This window comes from Euprymna scolopes, chromosome 4, assembly GCF_053919585.1.
Source record: "Euprymna scolopes isolate OS-2025 chromosome 4, ASM5391958v1, whole genome shotgun sequence".
NCBI classification, from domain to species: Eukaryota; Metazoa; Mollusca; class Cephalopoda; order Sepiida; family Sepiolidae; genus Euprymna; species Euprymna scolopes.
Genome location: NC_136485.1, coordinates 6,605,195 through 6,625,363, shown reverse-complemented (window position 1 = coordinate 6,625,363; position 20,169 = coordinate 6,605,195). Strand labels below are relative to the sequence as shown.

The window sequence follows — 20,169 nt, the reverse complement described above, 5'->3', positions numbered from 1 at the left end:
CAGTACAGTTGAGAAAGCAGAATCCTGGAAGGGAGTTCCAAAGTCTAGCAGTGGGATATAGCTGCTTGTTGGTTTTGTCGGAGGTATTTATCTCGAGAGGGTACAAGTGCTTGTAGTTCGTCAGAGTATCCACCATTAAAATGCTTGTAGAACAGGTAGAGGGATGCAACATTTCGTTAATGGGGCAGAGGCTGAAGCTTAGATGACAATTCAGGACCTATTAGGTTGGCGACTCTCTTTTGAATCTTGTCCAGAAGTGAAACAAGTAACAGATGCACCAGCCCAAATGTGACAACAGTACTCCATACATGGGCGAATGGTGGCCTTATAGAGGTACAGGATACTTTCAGGCGTAAGTAACTTTCTAGCACGGTAGAGAGAGCCCACCTTCTTTGCAGCAGCCTTGGCAATGCTCTCAATGCATGTGTTCCAACTCCTGTTCCTGTTCCCTGTGAACGTTAAGCTGAGGAGTTTAAAAGGAATTACTTTTAGGTAATGTGTTCTTGGCCATTGCTATTGGTGGTAGAAAAGGTTTCTTGTAATTATTGAAGGAAACAAGCTTAGTCTTGGTAGCATTGAATGTGCCCATCCATTTTTGCCCCCCCCCCATTCCACTACAGATTAGAGGTCTTCCTCTAGTGTTTCTACCATTTCCTTAGGTTTGTGCTCATTTGTTTTCCCCTCGTGCCTGTTATAGAGCATGGTGTCACGAGCAAATATACCCATCTCAGAGACAATTTTATCAGAGAGGTCATTTGTGAATATTAGGAATAATAAAGGTTCAAGGATCGACCGCATTTATATCATATTGTTTAGATGTATGACTGTTGAGAACAAGCTGTATTCTTCTTACTTAAGAAGGATTTAATTACGTTATGTATTCTTCCATATGATCTGATTTTCCTGAGAAGACCTTCATGCCGTATCCTGTTAAAAGCCTTAGATATATTTAGGGCTACCGCTCTACTCTCCCCTGCATTGTCCAATGAATGATATATATGTCAGAGACTACAGTTAGGATATCTGCTATGAAACGGGCTTGCCTAAAACCATATTGATGGTTGGTGAAAAGTTGAGCAGCTGTAAGGTGATGGATTAGAGCTTGATTAATTATGGACTCAAATATTTTGGCGAAAAGTGGGAGGAAGCTAATGGGGCGATAATTTGATGGGTCAGTTCTTTCGCCAGAATTCTTGAAAACTGGTACCACAAAAGCAGTTTTCCAGCAGTCAAGAAAGCAAGGTTTGTTAAGGCATTTGTTGTAAAATTTGGAGAGAACTGGAGCAACCTCAGCAGAGCATTTTTTAATAACACAGCCGGGATGAGATTGGGTCCATATGCTTTCCAGGTGTTTAGGTTATTTATGGTACCATGCACTTAAGAATGATTGATTTTCAAGTCATCTAGTGTGGCGTATATCTGCAAAGGAAAGTCAGGGAGGGAGTGGTTTGCTCCAATGTGGCGTTCGAGGCAAACCAACTGGCAAGCATTTTAGCCATCTCGGTAGCCGTACAAACAGCCTCATGATTTTTTGATAGTGGGGGAATCGTCGACTGTCCATTATTTACTATACTGTTGTAGATTTTCCAAAAATCACGAGTTCCTAATTTCTGTGCTTTCAGTATATTCTCTCTTAGCTGTCGCTATTTCTCTCTTACAATTACTTCTAGCTTCTATATAATTTTGTCTGTTGTAACTTATGCTGGTTAAATCTGTTGTATGCATGCTGCCTTTGAGCAATGACAGCTGCGCAAGTAGAAGTAAACCATTGGGGGAAAGTGGGACTTGCTATAGAATTTCCACATGGGAACATGTGCTTCAATTTAATCATTCAGTCGTCTCATTTGCACATTGTTCAGCGAGAAGAAAAAAAAAAGATTTTCCCATGAGGCATCTTTGATGAGATGCCTGGTGGCTTCCCAGTCAGCCTTTTTATAATACTTTGTTGTTTTGAGCAGTGGGTTTTCAGTTTTAGGTCAAGAATTTAGGGCGATTTCTACCATTATCACAGCATGATCAGCATTCCTGAGTGGGCTGTGGGCATTTGTTGCACAATTATCGGGAACTGTGGTCAGAAATAGATCTAGAAGTGAGACATGTTGATCTTGCTGGTCTGGAAAACGTGTCGGAAATGTAACCATCTGTAATAGGGAAGGAGATACAGAGAAGCTATGTGTTGTACTACCAGCTGCATCTGTGTAAGTAGAGAATCCAAGCCAGTTACTATGGTGGACATTGAAGTCACCAAATACATATACTTGTGCACTAGTATCGAGGAAGAGTGCTGTGTTTATGCTGTCAGAGACTTTGTTCATTAGAGTACAGTCGAGGGAGAGCGGTAAAGAAAATACAAGTAGCTAATGTTATATTGCATGTTAAGTCTGAAGCACATAAAGGTCTGGTCGTCTGATTCTAGATTTAAGTTTTTGTTTTCCAAATAAGTAAAAAAGTAAATAAAAAAAATCATAATTTAAAAATTTTATGCTTAAATATCAGTCTTTAAAATAAGTAAAAAAAAGGTAAATAAAAAAATCATAATTTAAAAATTTCATGCTTAATTTTCAGTTTTCCAAATAAAAAAATTAGCAATGCCACACCATATATTTTCTTTAGATCGAATAAACTCAAATTAAACATTATTGAAAAGAGCATAAAAAACAAAGAAATATCTTTAGTTTTTTAAAATCGGCCTATTAGAACCGGAATTATGACCATTAAAAGTATCAAAAATGTGTGGTTCACTGGATATTTTGCCTAAAGTCAGTCCTATTCAAATGCATATAAGCTTGTGATTGAAAATAGTAAGAAATTTGCACAATTTACAAACCAACCCATCTTTAAAAAGCCGTGTCTTCAGGTATTTTTAAGATATTAAGATGAAATTTTGAACATATCATAATACCATGAAGGTTCAGCTTTATTTATGACCATCTCACTTGATAACTTATAGACTAATTAGCATAATTGTTTCATTTTAACAGCTTTAAGTAGAAATATCATAAAAACAGCTAAGAAAAATGGTGTAAGGCTTTATCATCATAGGAAGTATTATTCTGATGGACATTATCATTTGCTATTATAACAGAAACACTTGCTATTATGGCAGAAACACTAGAGGATGACCTCCAATCCGTAGTGGAATGGGGACAAAAATGGTTGGTCACATTCAATGCTGCTAAGACTAAGCTTGTCTCCTTCAATAACTACAAGAAACCTTCTCTACCACCAATAGCAATGGCTAAGAACACATTACCTGAAAGTACTTCTTTTAAACTCCTCGGCCTAACGTTTACAGGGAATATGAACTGGAATAGATACATTGAGAGCATTGTCAAGGCTGCTGCAAGGAAGGTTGGCTCCCTCTACCGTGCTAGAAAACTACTTACGCCTGACAGTATCCTATACCTCTATAAGGCAACCATTCGCCCATGTATGAAGTACTGTTGTCACATCTGGGCTGGTGCATCTGCTTCTTGTCTCTCGCTCCTGGACAGGGTTCAAAAGAGAGTCGCCAACCTGATAGGTCCTGAACTGTCATCTAGGCTTCACCCTCTGTCCCATCGACGAGATGTTGCATCCCTCTGCCTGTTCTACAAATACTTCAATGGTGAATGCTCTGACGAACTGCAAACACTTGTACCTCCCCGACGTAACTACCCCCGACAAACCCGACAAGCTACTAAGTCTCATCCCTTTACAGTAGAAATCCCTAGGTGCAAGAAAGCCTTTTACTCCAATAGTTTCTTCCCCAGAACTGCGGGTCTTTGGAACTCCCTTCCGGGATTCTGCTTTCCCAACTGCAACGATATGCAGAAGTTCAAGTGTAATGTGAACAAACATCTTTCTACTCATCTCCCTTCATAATGACCCCGTTAATTAAGTCCCTGATAGTAGCCCCCTGCTTCAAAGTGGCACTGTGCCTTGTTTGGGGTGAAAATTGAATAAAAAAAAAAAACATTATGAAAAATCCAAGATGGCGACTGGGAAATCCAAAATGCCACCATGACATGATTCAAAGAAATTATAAACAAAATATGGCTTGAAGCATATCAAATTAAAGGAAATTTTGTACAGATCAGAATTATGTTTTCAGGTACATTAAACTAATTAGTATACTTAAGTTTTATTTTAACGGCTTTAAGTAGAAACATCATAAAAAAACATTTAAAAAAAAAAACGGGAAGTAAGATTTTATCATCATGTGAAAAGTTATTCTGATGGACTTTATCATTTGTCATCATTACACTGTGAAAAATCCAAGATGGCGACCAGGAAATCCAAGATGGCCACCATGACATGATTCAAAGAAATTATGAACAAAATATCGCTTGTAGCATATGAAATGAAAGGAAATTTTGTACAGATCAGAATTATGTTTTCAAGTTATTTAAACTAATTTGGATAATTAAATTTAATTTTAATGGTTTCAAATAGCTGCGACACTTATCAGATGAGTTTCTACCACTATTTCGCATAATTTTTTATTTTTAAATCATTGTTGAGACTTCAAGAGACATTGCAGCCAATTTTTCTGGTTCTCATGTAACGCTCGACCCTACTTGTTTTTTTAAACAGAAACATTTACAGCACCAAAAATTTATTGAGGTAGGTAGAAGAGAACCTTGCCTTTAGTAACATTTATTTGTTTTTTTTGACCACTTTTTGATACCTCTGTGGATTGTAAATCAAACCCAACAAAAGTTATTCTTTTACTTAACTGGATAAGTGGTTTGTCTGTTTTAACTCATTTGAAAACGTGGTCATTGTTGGTTATTCATTTTTAAAGAATTTATTTTTTTAAATATTCTTTTCCTGTGCATAATTAAAAACTTATGTTTTCTAAATAACCAAAATAAAATGAATACTTTATGTTCGTAAGCTGATGACCGTTTTGTTTACAGATTTTTTTTTCTGTGCATGCCACGATGCACAATTCTCATATTTATATGCGTTTGTCACTTTTTCTATCGATTCGCGCACAAGTTTTTATCAATTCTTTTCAAATTTTAGGACAAAAGAAACGAAAATATTCGATATTAAATAGCGTTCGAACACAGTTTATATCTTTACTTATCTTTGTACTACAAAGTGTCAATTTTGATATTCTAACTTTCGACTGGAAAGACGTACGTGTTGTGTTTGAATTCCATAGCAAAGACAATTCTTATCTCTGATTAGCTAATAAAACTAGAAACGTCATCGACGGGTACAACTTCATCTACAAGTATTTATGTGAACACACCCTGACTGTTTATTTGCAAAAAGTGATCTACCGTCAGTGGGCATGCTATGCTGACAGATGTCGTCATTAATAGTCAGATTTAAATAGCGATTTCTTTGAATATACAAATCACAACAAAAATATTAAAATACCATTTTAAAGTAAATTTTAATGTAAATCCAGTTGTATAAGTTTTATCTTGATGGAGATAGGAAAAATGTACTTATTACTGACTATAAGTGTCAAATTAAGTAGCAGTGTGTGCCTTGTCCAGTGCTGAAAGTTAGTTTCTGGTATTGCTAAAAAAAAATCATCATTTCAAAATTTTATGCTTACATTTCAGTCTTCCAAATAAGTAAAAAAAAAAAAACAGTAATAAAATTTTTTAAGAAAAACTAACTTCATAAAAATCTTGATTTTAATCACATATGGATGTGGAAATATTTGGAAAACTTGTATTTATTCAGATATCATAAATATCTTTCAATCCAGTTTTGAATATTTGCCTTTTAGACGTTTCGATTGATTTCAGTAGATGTTAAATTATATTTTTATTTTTGATTTGCTGGTGTTGCTATATTTGCAAAGTTCACTATTTGAAATAGGTGAAACATTTAAAATAATGAACATTTCATAATTTTATTGTAATCTTTATTCGTAAATAAACATCAACATTTTCATTACAAATTTGTCTTTGAAATATGATTTTAAAAATAAAAATAAATCATTTTACCATTTCAAGAACATGAATACTAAACATTTGTATATCAAAGAAAACAATGTTGTAAAGCAGAACTAATTGATTAAAAAAATCAATTAACAAATAATAGTTAATAACCAATGTGAAAATTAACTTTGCAATTGATTCATAAGCAACATAAGATGATGATGCGTCCATTGTGTAAATGAACCCAACTTTCACTTTAATTCATTTAGATTATCGTGAAAATTAAAAAAAAAAATCAAATCAAAAAGCTAATTTGGTATCTCTGAAAAAAAAATTTCATTTTTTAAATTTATCAAAACGTGATGGTAAAATTTAATGTTGGTTTCTAAGTATTAAATTTAATGTTTGCATTAAAACAGAATTGTTGAAAAATTGAAATCTAAATTATGAATAATTCTATTTGATTAGGATTTTCAGTTTTTCAGATCAGGCATATAAAATGTTCATTAAAACTTCTGAAACCAGTTTTTTGGACTCTAAATTAAGATTTCAAATCAAAGAAAAGTTGTCTAAAACTTTGAGATGAGTCATCCAATTCATAACTTGTTGTTCTAATACCTAATCTTCTAACGTTTGGTTGAGAGAAATCTCGTACAACATTGTTTAAATCTTAAAACATCTTGGCAATTTTTGTTTTATCAATGCGATGATGTCACATGTTATCAACTTCTGTAACTTTATTCGACGCAAAACAATTTTTGTGACTACCCGCTTCTGAGGTGCAATGGTAACGAAAATATTACAGATAACTGCAATGTTTTAAATCCAACTCAATCCTGCTAATCTTATGAAAAATGAATATTGGATGAGGGACAGATAATCCATAATTCTGCACAAAAGAAACATTAATTCATTTTATTTTTTATATTAATAATGTAATTTTGGTGTTGACTTTTGCTTTACTGATGTTTCATTTATGTTCACTAATGCAGCTGAGAAGTGACAAGGAGTAAGAAGATTGCATTCTGGCATTTAACAATGATAAGGAGCAATTAACGAATGTTATAATTTCTGAGGAAATTTTGAAAAGTTTTCTTTGATAAGAAATCAGATTGCAAATATTTTGTTTGGAATTTGTGGAAAGAAATAATGATAAAAAAAAACAAAAAAACGAAAACTGCTGTTGTTACAATATCACACATTGACTCGGCACCACATAGAAGCCTGCCTTGATAAAATGTGATGAAAATCATATGCTTCTCCCTTCTAACTTCCATCTAAAAAGAGGAGGAGGAGGATGATGATGATGTATTGTAGCTGATTGAATAAATCAAAGAAAATAATTTAAAATTTAATTACTAATGACTTGCCACTTATCAAGGCCAAAAACCACTTGAGGGAGCTATTGATTTTGTTGAAATCTTTGTCTCAATAAAAGATACCAAAATATAAAGTAAAAAAACAAAACAACAATGGTATGAAGTGTGTGTGATAATTGTAATTCAAATTGTTTGAGGTGACAATCTCCAATATAATTTTCTATTCTGTTCAACATTAAAAAAAAATTCTGTCTATTTGTAACTGTTTCTATTTGATCTGATTATGATTTACAATTCCTCATGAAGATGACAAAATATTAGTGAACAGTTCAAGAAATACTATAATAATACAATTTTAATAGGATTTTGGGAAAATATTTTATCTTGCATTATGATTTGTGTAAATCAAATGTCCTCATTTTGGTAAATTTTTTCCAGAGAAATTTATTCAAAAAGTTTGTTTTTAGTTCTTGTATTCATTATGAAGTCAGTTAATTTTAATCTTTTATAAATACGATTATTATTATTATTATTTTTTTTACACAGGAATCACCACTTATTAAGGTCCGGAGGCCACTCGAGGAAAAGGGTTAATGGGTATACATTAGTCAATGGGATTATAGCGTAGTAAACATAAGTAGTGGAAATTTTGTAAATTGGATTAATTAGGGGGACGGTTCATCAAGAACTTGTTTACGTTGGACTTGAAGACAATCAGACCGTAGTCAGCTGGAAAGCAGACAAACAAGAGAGTTCCACAGGCATTCAGTTCGAAGAAAGAAGCTTTGTTCATGAAATCTATGTTTAGGTTTAGGCACAGATAAAGAGTGTGGGAAATTATTGATAGTGGTTTTAGTTAGACAAGTGTTTTTCGTGAAAGTTTGGCAACGGGGGGGGGGGCAATAGATTAAAGCTCAGCTTAACACTTGCCACGAAAATAATGATAAAGCAGAGACAAGCTCGCAACATCTCTTCTGTGAGAAAGAGTTTGTAGGGAAGAAAAAAGGGCATCCCCCACTAAGCTACGAAGTCTATTTTGAACTCTAAGCTGCTTCTAGCAGCTCCTGCCCAGATGTGGCAACAGTACTCCATCATTGGCCGTACCTGGCTTTTATATAGGTAGAGAATTGCATCAGGAGTGAGATATCTACTGGAATGGTAGAAGGATCCTACCATTTTTCCAGTGGTCTTGGCAACAGATTTGATGTATGTGTTCCATTTCAGATCAGGAGTAAAGGTCAAGCCCAGTAGTTTCTTAAAACATGCAGCCTCCCTAAGATGAGAGCCATTCATTTCAATTGATGTGAGATAAGGATCAGAACGTTGATGATGTAAAGATAGGAGCTTGGTTTTAGATGCATTACAAGTAACCAGCCACCGCTTTCCCCATTATACCACGTGCTCAAGATCAGAGGGGAGAGAGTCAGAGAAAACTTTGTCAGTTACACACCATCAAAGCTGACATCAAACCTAGCTCTTGTTCACAGGTCTACAGTACTTGCCACTGATTCTGGAACTGGCTACCCATCACTATCTTGGTCAATGCGGGCTGTTGTGCATGGTCTGTGTAATCCATGAAACACATTAATATGGAACTGCTTCTTTACAAACTACAATATAGTCACGTTTAAATCTAATGTCAAATGCTTTGCACCCCTGTTCCTGTTTTACAAGTATTTTAATGAAATATGCTCTGATGAACTCATTGCATTTGTATCCCCTTGATGTACATACCCTCAACAAACCTGTGCAGCAACAAAATCACACTCCTTCACTGTAAAAGTTTTGAAATGTTGGAAAGCCTTCTACTCAAATAGTTTCTTCCCTTAGACTACTAAATTTTGAAATTCCCTCCCTATTACCTGCTTCCCTGACTGTACTGATGTGTAGAAGTTTAAATGTAATGTAAACCAACATCTTGTTCATCTAAACATGGTTCCAAATAGTAGCCCCTTACATCCAAGTGGCAATAAGCCTTCTTTGAGTGGAAATGAGAGTAAAAGAACGTTTTCATAAGTAATCAAATTTTGTTCATTTTCAATTCTCTAAAATAGCATATCCATCTCATTAACCTTTGTCCTTGAGTGGCTTTTGGATTTGATAAGTGATGATTCATTAGAAAAAAAATCAATTCTAAACACAATTCTATACACAAGTCTTTTAATTTTTATAGATGTATAAATTGTATCAGTTTATTCCAATCAATATGCCATTGTATAAACTTGTTTCTATCAAATGAAATTGAACAGATAATGTGAAATAGTAAAAAAAAAAACAGCCTTACATTTCTGAATTTTTGAGATGAGGATTGAGTATTTGTACTATTTGGATTCTTCAGACTACTGTTCTCATCTTGAGTGTTATTTTCACAATGTTTTGGTCAATGTAACTTCCAATCTTCTTTAGGTATATCTTGTCGAACTCTGAAATCTTTCTGTCCACAAGAACTCCTGGCATAATGGATAAAGTACTTGGTAAAATTCAGTTGTAAAATTATATTCTGGAGGTTGAAGGTTCAATCCGCAGTGCAGGAATACAATTTCAAATTACTTAAGACTTCTATCGAGTCATCGTTGATGGAATGAGAGCATGCTACTCCCATGGATTAAATAAAGGGTTCCATTCAAAATTTCGTGTAAATTCCCGAGTTTGCCAGAAACATTGCTGTGCTTGGCAAGATACACCTGAAGAAGGTCGAAGGTTACATTTGACCAAAACGTGAAAACAACAATCAAGATAAGAATAGTAGTCTGATGAATCCAAATAATATGGAATCCAAATCTTTTCGTCATTAAAAGTTAACATTTCTAATCTAAACCAAAACCCATTATTTGTGACATGTCGTAAACAACTACTTTCATCAATGTAGTGTAAACAATCTTTAGTTTAAAGTATATATATATATATATATATATATATATATATATATATATATATATATATATATAATTCTTATTTTCATTTCCTTATAGTTTTCCATTCAACAATGAAATGCATAATTTCTCGTGATGCTTTTCCAACTGAAAACTTCATCTTTTCAGTTAAAGATTCTGCATCCTTTGCAGCATGTGCATCCAAGAAAAAGAAAATCCTAAAGTAATCTTTGTTGAATCACATATTCCTATTCCATTTGAATAACTGTTGCAGAATTAGGCATCAGCTATGATATTTTACAACTGATAATATAAGCAAGGAGGCGGAGGAGTGGCCTTTTCCGTGAGTGTTGCTTGCCATTGTGCACAGTAATTGCATGGCAGTTTCAATATTTAGAATGTGATTTACTATTCAATGAAATCATCCAAGCAAAAAACAATTTTTTTTTCCTTTTCAAACTATTGTAACTCTATTATAACACTGTCAGACATGGTATTATCTTTTTTTTTTTTTTTTATTTATTACAATCTGCCTGTGGCAGGCAAGTCACGTTCAAATGTAACGTTTTAACTTTAAAACAATGTTATATTTTTTATTCACTTTGTCATTATGAAATGTTACTATAAATAATTCAAAACAAACATTGAATAAAATTGATTAAAACATCAAAAAAAAAAAAAAAGACATGATGAAACGATCATCATGCAACAGCTTTGTATTAAAAACAAACAAAAAAAAACACTGTGTTTATATCAATGTTTCTTCGGGTTGGGGTCAAATTGATGAGAGAGAGAGAGGAAAGATCCTTTTAGACTGAGGCAATTAAAATTTTTGTCACAATCCAGAGAGTGATAATAGTCAGCTAACGTGTTTCCTAACTTCTGGTGTATCTGCTACCAGAAGTGATGACAAGGCAAATCACTTCCTTTGCCTGTTTCTTTTATGCCTGTATCTCTTCTGTGCATCTATTTTTTAAAACTTTGTTTTTCCTATCGATTTTTTTTTTTATTTAATATTGAAAAGTTTTTTCAGTCTTATTTGAATTAAGAATTATTGAAATTAGTTTTTTTTTTTTAAAGAATTATTTAAATTGTTTTTTAAATTATTGAAATTTTTTTTTTTAAATTATTGAAATTGTTTTTTTTTGTTTTGTTTTTGAATTATTGGAATTTTTTTTTAAATTATTGAAATTAGTTTTATTTTTTTAAGAATTATTGAAAACATTTTTAAATTTTCTTGTTGCTTTTATCACCATAAATAAACCACAACATTCAATTTTTACATATAAACTGCCATTCTCAGCAGATAAAATTTTTCTCCTAAGCATCATCCATTGTTTTAATTTGATTTTAGTTTCATTCATTTAATGGCTAAAAAAATTCATAAATAAAAATGAATGTAAATTTCATAAAAGTTCTAATTGAAAACCGTTCATTTGTTTGCATTTTTTCAATAACCATGCCTTGAATTTTTTTTTGAAATTTTGCATAAACATTAGTCATGATGAAAGTATGTTTTTGCCAGAATGGATTTTCCAGGATAACTCTACCCCCCCCCCCCAAGGGTTATTATAAGGGTAAAATTACCTCAAAATTGTTTGTCCATTCATTTGTTCACACTTTTCTCAATAACACTCCTAAAATTATTTTGAAATGTTGCACAAACATTAGTCATGGTGAAAGTAAATTTTTGCCAGAATGGATTTTCCAAGATAACTCTGGTTCCTAAAATTGCCCCCAAAGCATTCATCTGTTCATTTGTTTGCACGTTTCTCAATAATTATGCCTTGGATTTTTTTGAAAATTTGCACAAACATTAGTCATGGTGAAAGTAAATTTTTCACTCATGTAGGGGGACCCCACATGCTCGGCTTGTTTTTTATTCATAGGGTAGATCGTTCTCATATGTTGGAAAATGGAGTGTTAATTTTATATGTTGGAAAATGGAGTGTTAATTTTATGTTAAGTATTGAACCTTTGACCTCAAATAAACTCTCACTTAGAATTGATTAACCTTAACTATTAGGCCACAGGTCTATGAGGACAATTCTGGTATTTGAATTTTGTAGTCTGAAACCTAATCTTGTTTAGATGTGCAGCAGTATATTATTCGTGTTGCAATGTTCGTGTAAGTGTTCAATACCTGTGTTAACTATTTTCATAGTTGAATAGTTTTCTTACTTTTTTTTTTCATTTTAATTCCAGATTAAAAATAACTGACATGTTGGACACTTCAACAAGTGCTGCTGGTGCCTAATTAAGAGAACACTTTAAACAGTTCTATCACTTGTGTCTTCAAATTTCCAGTATTAGTAATGGAGCCTTTTTGCATTCTTCACTGCCCCACACTAGAATTGAGTGGGTTAATAATTCTGGTTTATTCTTCGTTTGAATAAACAAATCTTTTTCTTCTACATTTAAAAAACAAAGGTAAGTTGAACAAACTTAGTTTTTTTTGTTTTTTTTTAAATATTTTTTATATAAAATTTTATAATTTTACAAATGTTTTGTCAGAACTTAAGATAAATGGGGTTGTTTTCAATCAAAAAAAAAAAAATTTAATTAAAAATTTCAATTAGAATGTATTTGTCTGAAACTCTTTTTCATATTTCCATTTCCTTTTATCACCTTATTTTACACTTTAGTAATATATTTCTATATAACAAAAATGTTCTTAAAGAAGGAAAGAAAATACTTAAAAGAACACCCTAACCCCTATGTCAGCACCCCCTATCCTCCTCTCCCTAATAGATTGGTATCATCATATCACAAACTTACGTAGTCGGCTAGAGAGAGATCACCATGCGTAGCCTTGAAGGTCCAAGAGTTAAGTACATGTTATCTGTCCATTTTGAATGAAACCATTATGCAAATCTAACACTATTTTCTCTTGTTTCTTTTTTTGTATCTTTCTTACATTATTTCAGGTATATTTTGACCATGTTTTATTCACTTATTTTTAAATTAACCGTTAAGAGAAAGCGTGATTTTATTCTGAACTTTAACTAATCACGTTTTAAGCAACTTATGATATAAAAGAAAATCAGATGGGGGGGGGGGTTCTTCCGAAGTTAGTTGGTGATGTTATAAGTAATTGCGAGATAAGATGGGAGCCAGAAATTAGGGGTGGGGGACTGAAAATGATAATATAATGGATTGATTATACAATATTTAAGATCAACTTGGTAGATAAACATTTATGGACGAGAAAAAAAAAAAAAAAAAAAAAAAAGCTAGCATTTAATACAACAGAAATACATAAATTAATGCATCTAAAACCAAGCTTCTCTCTTTACATCATCAACATTCTGATCCACATCTGGCATCAATTGAAATGAATGGCTCTCGTCTTCAGGAGGCCTCAAGTTTTGACAAGCTTCTGGGCTTGACCATTACTCCTGATCTTAAATGGAACACGTATATCAAATCTGTTGCCAAGGCCGCTGGAAAAATGGTGGGATCTTTCTATCGATCCGGTAGATATCTCACTGCTGATGCTATTCTCTACCTATATAAGAGCCAGGTACGTCCAAGGATGGAATACTGTTGCCACATCTGGGCAGGAGCTGCTAGAAAGGACTTGTCCTGCCTTGATAGAGTTCAAAATAGACTTCGTAGCCTCGTAGGAGATGTCCTTTTCTCCTCCTTGCAACCTCTATCTCACAGAAGAGATGTTGCGAGTTTGTCTCTGATGTATCGTTATTTTCATGGAAAGTGTTCAACTGAGCTTCAATCTATGGTCCCCCCTCGCCAAACTTTCACAAGAAACACTCGTCTAGCTGTAAACACTATCAATAATTTCCCCCACTCTTTATCTGTGCCTAAACCTAAACGTAGATTCCATGAACAAAGCTTCTTTCTTAGAACTGCACGTCTGTGGAATTGTCTTCTGTTTTCCTGCTTTCCGGCTGACTACAATATGGTTGTGTTCAAGTCTAAAGTAAATAAGTTCTTGATGAGCCGTTCCATATAAGTTATTAAATTTACCAAATTTTCATTACTAATGATTACTATATTGACCAATTTCTACTGTACACTCTTTAACCCTTATCCTTGAGTGGCCTCTGGGCCTTGATAATGTGGTGATGCCTTTGTAAAAAAAAAAAAAAAAAAAAAAATTACTAAAAAGGGATTAGTTTTCTCACCATGCTTAAATGATATGTCACTTCAACCTATCGTAAGAGAGAAATCTATCTTAAATTTTTTATGCTAATTTATTTAGAAGCGGGCAAAGCTTTATTAAAGTAGGATACTTATTATCTTTCCAACCATGCGGGAGTGCTGTAATACCTTGTCTTGAACTCTGGTGCATGGTTACCTCTTTTGGTGTGATGGATCCGTAGATCTTGTCAGATCATCCACCTGAGAGAGCGAAACCTGATATAAAGCCTATGCTTTTAACTCCGTGTCACTACGCGGAGATACTGGGGGAGGGAGGCCTCCTCATTCATTGTCAATAACCTTCCTATGACACAAACAAATTCCCTAGTTTGAGATAGGCTCTACCTATCGCCTAACTTCCATACTAATTCTTTGTCTATTCGTCAGTGCAGAGTTTCAATATCAGGGACTCACTTGAGACACTCAGTGCTTAGCCTCAATTCCTAACTAGGACAATGAACCTCCATTTCTAACTAGGACAACGAACCTCGACTCCCCATTCCCTATTTGTTTCCCGCACAAAGTGAGCAAACCGCTTTGCTTTCATGTCACTTATGTTCACTTGACTGATTTGGGTCGTTAATGTAAAGTTGTTGTATTTAAATTTGATTTCTCATCTTTATTTCTGATAACATCTATATATATAAAAGGCAAAATGTGTGTGACCATTTCGTGTATGTCTTCAAAAGTCTTTTCTCGCACACGGTTCCGATGTCGTTACGATCGCTTACAACTGTTTATATGGGTCCTAAATAATAATATGTACGATTTGGGAAAGTGCGTCGCATCTAGATTTATTTACGTCGACTTTTACAAAATTATTGCTATTTTGGCTTCTCGCATGTTGATGAGGCTTTTTCGTATAAAAAGCGAAACTAATTCAAAGTTAACAACCAACAACGTTCTTGGCATTGCGCCGGGAAATGTCCAGAAGCAATCATCTTTGATCAATGTTGTACATCAGACAATTGTTATTCAATCTGGACAATTGGGAGCTGGTTTCCCTTCCCCCAACATCTGTTGGGGAAAAAAAACAAAAACAGTCAAACTTGGGTAAACAACTGCGTGACTTCTATTTGACCTTCTTAATTAGGTCAAATGGAAGCAGCAGAGTTAACTTTTATTGTGCACGCCGTTTTTTTATAGTTTAATAAATAAATTCAAACCCGGGTATGTTGTATGTATGTCGCGGTGGCCTAATGGGTAACGTCGCCCGGTTTTTTTTTTCACACATTAATTTCCAACTCAAGGGTACGGGTTCGATTCTCATACTTACCTACCAAAACATTTTTTTTTATTTACCCCCCCCCCCCCTCCCCGGAGTTTTGATTTACCTCAAGACACCTGGGGATCGCTGGGTACCCCCCCGCTAGTATATTTTTTTTTTTTTTTTTTTTTTTATTACATTTTCACCCCAAACAAGGCACATTGCCACTTTGATGTAGGGGGCTACTATCAGGGGAAACATCTACTGGGGTACTATGTAGGGATTAGGGCAGCGAGATGTTGGTTCACGTTGCACTTGAACTTATGCATGTCAGTACAGTTGGGGAAGCAGTGACCTGGAATGGAATTCCAAAGTCTAGCAGTTCTGGGGAAGAAACTACTGGAGTAGAAAGATCTTTTACATCTAGGGATCTCTACAGTGTGGGGGTGGGATTTTGCAGCTTGTCGGGTCTGTCGAGGGTGTTCACGTCGTGGGGGCACAAGTGCTTGCAGTTCTTCAGAGCATTCACCATTATAATACTTATAGAACAGGCAGAGGGATGCAACGTTTCGACGATGGGACAGAGGCTGAAATTTAGATGCCAGTTTAGGGCCTATCAGATTTGCGACTCTCTTTTGAACCCTGTCAAGGAGCGAGAGACTAGTAGCCGATGCACCGGCCCAAATATGACAGCAATACTTCATAGATGGGCGAATAGTGGCCTTATAGAGGTACAGGATACTTTCGGGTGTTAAAAGTTTTCTAGCACGGTAGAGAGAGCCCACCTTCCTTGCAGCGGCCCTGGCAATGCCCTCGATGTAATTGTTCCAACTCATGTTTCCTGTGAACGTTAGGCCAAGGAGCTTGAAAGACGTACTCTCAGATAAAGAGTCGTTGGCCATTGCTATAGGTGGTAGAGAAGGTTTCTTGTAATTATTGAATGAAACCAGTTTTGTCTTGGTGGCATTGAACGTTACCATCCATTTTTGTCCCCATTCCACTACTGATTGGAGGTCATCCTCTAGTGTTTCTGCCATTACTTTAGATATATGTTCGTTTGTTTTCCTGTCGTGTCTGCTATAGAGTGTGGTGTCATCAGCATATATACCCATCTCAGAGGCAATCTTGTCGGGGAGGTCATTTATGAATATCAGGAACAGCAGAGGTCCAAGGATAGATCCTTGGGGCACTCCCGCATTTATATCATATTGTTTAGATGTACGACCGTCGAGGACAACCTGGATTTTTCTCTTATCTAAGAAGGATTTAATTATGTTAAGTATTCTACCAGTGATACCGTAAGATCTAATCTTCCTGAGGAGACCCTCATGCCATACCCTGTCAAAAGCCTTAGATATATCTAGAGCTACCGCTCTGCCCTCTCCCGCTTTGTCCAGTGAATGGTATATGCGTTCAGAGATTACAGTGAGGATGTCTGCCGTGGAACGGGGTTGTCTAAATCCATATTGTTCGTCGGTCAGAAGTTTAGCATCTGTAAGGTGCTGGACTAGAGCATGGTTAATTAAGGTCTCAAATATTTTGGCAAAAAGTGGGAGGAGGCTAATAGGGCGATAATTTAATGGGTCAGTTCTTTCGCCAGAATTCTTGAATACTGGTACTACAGAAGCAGTTTTCCAACAGCTCGGAAAGCAAGAATCATTAAGCAAAAATGTATGTATGTATGTATGTATGTATGTATGTACGCTTTTCCTCGATGTCTACAAAAGGCTTCTTTCAGAGAAGCGCTTGCTCGGTTCACAACTTCTTAAAACTTTTTATATCATCTATAAATTGTAATATCTCAGAGTTACCCACGGAGCTCGCCTGTCTATTTAATTTTATTGACTTTCAAACGTTAATTATTCGACATTTCCCGCATCGGCACGCGTTACATTCGGTTTTCGGTATAAAAAAAAGTGAAACTCGACTGACTCTAATAACAGGCCGAAAGCCAGTTGTCTCAAGAGAGCTAAGTAACGTTTGTTCAATGTCGACTTCGTCATATCAGACTGTAGCCTTCATTTCGCCCCTCCTAATAAACAGGAAGCGGGTTTTTAAAAACAAACAAACCGATTTATTCACCTCATTCAAAACTGTCCCGCACAAAATGCTTACTGCTGAATACCTATCGCCGTTACGTCATTCAAAAACGCGCACCTGTTTTTTTGTAAACACTTTACTATTTTCCAACTGCGCGTCGTGAAGGCTTTGTTTTTTTTTTTTTTTTTCACATTTTCGGGGTTTTTTCACATACCCCGAAAAACACCCGGGCAACGCCTGATACCCTCACTAAAAAGACTCACCCTGCTTAGATGCTTAAATAATGACCACAGGTTGAAAACAAGTAGAAACTCATTTAACCTCACACCTAGCTCCCCATAATGTTGAACACAATGTGCAGTTGAAACATTCGTGAAAGACTAGTCTTTCTCACTTTTTATTCCTTACTTGTTTACTGAATATTGTAAAGTTATTGCTTATTCACCTAAACTTTGTTTTCGTGCTCTCGATTTCTGATATTTCTTCACTCTTTTTGAAGCTTAAATTATCATTTGTTAACTAAGTGTATACTTAAATATCAGGCCTATACTTACTTATGTTTGATACTAAAATATAACTGGAACAATTCTTTTTCTAAATGTCGAATTAAAAGGCCTCCAAGACAACTACCTGTATCTGTTTTGCATGATAATTATTATAAATCCTTATATCCTTAAATCCTACCCTAATTCCTGTATATCCTGATGCATATTAATACTGTATTTTTGTAGGTTAGATCATCTCTTCTGTTCCAACCAGACAAAAACTAATTGCTCTGCTCCCCACACTGATATAAAATCACATACATCGTAATTTAAGGGAAGGGGGTTTATCTTCTAGTTCTTAACTTTAGAAGGCAGAACTTTAAAAATCTATTGTTATCTATATTGAGTAGACATGCATTAATTATAATTTATACCTATACGCCATATCTTATCTATATAAGATAGATACTTATTAGTCATAGTTTATACGTATACTTAAAATTATCTATATTAAGTAGAAACTGTCTATATCTTTCTTTTTCTTAAATGGGTCAAAGTACTGGTGATTTTACATGAAAACCAAAATCTGAAGTTTGAAACTCATTTTGAATCGTATCCCAACTCTTTATATTAAACTTTTTCCAATGTATTTATTAAGCCGTAAACCATAATTAATCCTCGTTTAACTCTAGTAGATACTAACCTTAAATCTCCATCCCTTACTCGTACATGCTCTCTTTCCACTTATAACATGTAAATAACCACATCTTCCAATCTTATCTTGATTTTATTTGAAGAGTGTAGCTTTATAGCAGATACTAATTATTTTTGATATTAATTCAATTAATCCTAACTACCTATGCTGGGGCATATAAATACCTGGTTTTGAAATCAGGCGGGTGAATAACCCTCTCAGTGCTGATGGACTCCTAGATCTCATCAGGTCATCCATCTAGAACAAAAACTCTGATGTTAAACCTATGCTACTAACCTCATACATCTTGACACCAAACGGGGGAAGGAAGCCTACTCAGTCCTGGTTAACAACCTCCCTAGAGCCAGGAGCACAGTTGCGATAATAGGGAAATAGGGACTCATTAGAGACACCCAGTGCTTGGCTTTGATTCCTAACTAGAGCAATGAACGCTGTATCCCACATCTGCCTCATTCCCTTCCCCTAAAACTGGGCATCTTAGGGGTGCTTATTTACCATGTATGTGTTACACAGAGAGAGAGAGAGAGAGAGAGAGAGAGAGAGAGAGAGAGAGAGAGAGAGAGACAACCGTTACATAACATATGCTCACACGATTAGACTGGGCCACTCTTGTCTGACAGGTTTGAGAGTACTGGTTTGACAGTTTGTTTGGCTGCTGTATTTCAACTGACAGTACAGGAGTCCTAATTCTTTGATTGCGCTTAGAGCATCTTCTCTATCATCAGTTGTATAATATCGAGATGGTTGTAATGCCATATTGTGCATAGAAAGGAAGTGTACACTCAACTCCAGTGGGATTATCGTGGTCAAATTCCTGTGGATGAGGAGTCAGCTAATGGTCTACTTGTGTTGCATGATGGTCTACTTGTGTTGCATGATGGTCTACTTGTGTTGCATGATGGTCTACTTGTGTTGCATGATGGTCTACTTGTGTTGCATGATGGTCTACTTGTGTTGCATGATGGTTTACTTGTGTTGCATGATGGTTTACTTGTATTGCATGATGGTTTACTTGTATTGCATGATGGTTTACTTGTGTTATATGATGTTGAGCAATGCACATCCATTTTGTTTAGCACTTCTCACCCTAAACTGAAACGATTAAATGAAATGACAGCTCAATCCACAATAACGATCAAACCAGACGCACACTCAAACAACAATTCGCATCCTTCCTTGAGGCTTGCATTCACAAATATCCATGGGCTTTAAACTAAGATGATGTAGAATCATTTCTTTTAGCAAACTTCTTGGATATCTTAATGCTAAGTTAAACTAATTTGTACTCCTCCATCCCCTCTAACCACTTTAACATATCTGGTTATCTTTCACTTTGTCGTAAGGACTCTAACAGACATGCACGAACTTGGAGTCTATATTTATAACACTCTCCCCATGACTAGGGAATCTAAACTAGAATCAGATTACCAGATCTTCATGTGCTTTAAACTAACTTTACAACATAGCGTTAGCTACTTATA

At 35.0% G+C, this 20,169-nt stretch overlaps 1 protein-coding gene across 2 annotated transcripts in view; it reads left to right on the top strand.

Annotated features, from left to right (window-relative positions):
* LOC145266602 (C-myc promoter-binding protein-like) overlaps positions 1–20,169 on the top strand; it is a 183,429-nt gene that overhangs the window by 51,005 nt on the left and 112,255 nt on the right. For both annotated transcript variants that reach the window (XM_080122499.1, XM_080122489.1), the window contains exon 2: positions 12,286–12,510. The gene's annotated coding sequence lies outside the window, so the exon portion shown is untranslated. The remainder of the gene's footprint in view (positions 1–12,285; positions 12,511–20,169) is intronic.